Source organism: Phaseolus vulgaris, chromosome 5, assembly GCF_051622355.1.
Source record: "Phaseolus vulgaris cultivar YP4 chromosome 5, ASM5162235v1, whole genome shotgun sequence".
Classification (NCBI taxonomy): domain Eukaryota; kingdom Viridiplantae; phylum Streptophyta; class Magnoliopsida; order Fabales; family Fabaceae; genus Phaseolus; species Phaseolus vulgaris.
In genome coordinates this window covers 33308575-33309964 of record NC_143502.1, presented here as the reverse complement: position 1 = coordinate 33309964, position 1390 = coordinate 33308575, and the positions used below count along the sequence as shown (strand labels likewise).

Sequence of the window (1390 nt, the reverse complement as noted above, 5' to 3'; positions counted from 1 at the left end):
ACAAGTATTTGTATAACATGTTTTTTTAGATTGAATAAATAATTAGTGAAATTGGTATTGATTTATTTTCTTAATTTAATTTAGGTCAACATGTTGTTAAGAAACGACGTGGGCATACCATTAATGCAAAACTTCCAAAGAAAAGATAAAAATTAATGGTAATGGGAAATACTTTTGACATCCAATTTCCCCCTCCTTATTTTAAACTTTGTGGGAAACATGCAAAATATTTCAAGGCTGAAGCAACTGTGTGTATACGTCAAAAGGCTCCTTTACAAGTTAAAACTTGGAAGAAGATATTTGAAGATGACTTTACTCTAATGTGGAAACTTATGAAGGTTAGTATTACTCTATTCATGTAAGTGTACTTAATTAATTTTTATTTATATATTTAATCTATTTTGATTATTTGGTACTCTTTTTAACTTCATGACTTTAGGATGCATGATGTTTGATGGAAAAGGACAGAGAACATGCAATGAAACAGTTACAAAAGCAATATAGAAATAGACATCACCATTTGTATCAAACATATATCCAAAACCAAGGTAGGCCATATGATGTAGTACCCGAAGATTGAAATTGGTTAATACATAACAAATTGAATGATTCCAAGTTTAAGGTAAGGTTACTTTCTTTGTATATCTATATCTTAAATTTGAATTTTATTTTTTATGTATTATAATATTAATTTATTTCTATATTTATAGGAGAGGAGCTTGAAAAATAAAGTTAGTCGAAGTAAACAAGGAATTAAATCAATTATTGGCACTAAATCAATTGTCCAAAAGGCATTTTAAATGGTAATGTTGTTTTATATGATTTCTTTATGTTTCACATATAAAAGTTTGTTTTTATTTTATTTTATTTAATGTATCATTATATTACCTTATTTATTTGTTTTCAATATAAAGAAGAGTTAAAAAGTGAGGAATGGTCGAATGCAATGGAAGGCTACACGTATGAGATCTGATGGCATTTGGTGTATTTCTAATGGTGAAAAAATTATGGTAAGTAAAAAGAGTAGTGTAATGATTTAATTCAATGCTAGTTGTCAATGTTAACTATTTTGTGTTAACATTGTGTAGGAAAATTTGCAAAATGTGAGTGAAGTGTATGGAGAAGAAATTTCAAAAGCACCTGTGCCATTGGTTAAACATTTTGCATATGTACTAGGAACAAAACCAAATCACTCACAAGGTATAGGAAGTGTATCGATGACAAAAAGAAATGCAGAGAGACAGTTTATTCAAAGTCAAATGGAGAATGAACAAAAAAGAGCAAAGATTTAGAGTTAGAAGTGCAAAATTTGACTAGCATAATCCAACAACAGGAAGAGGCTAACAATCAACTTCAAAGTGAATTGCAATCTCAACGTCAATTAATTGAA

General features: G+C 28.4%; 1 pseudogene; it reads left to right on the top strand.

Annotated features, from left to right (window-relative positions):
- Positions 1-320: 320 nt before the first annotated feature.
- LOC150027576 (uncharacterized) lies at positions 321-1176 on the top strand (annotated as a pseudogene).
- The last annotated feature ends 214 nt before the right edge of the window (positions 1177-1390 follow it).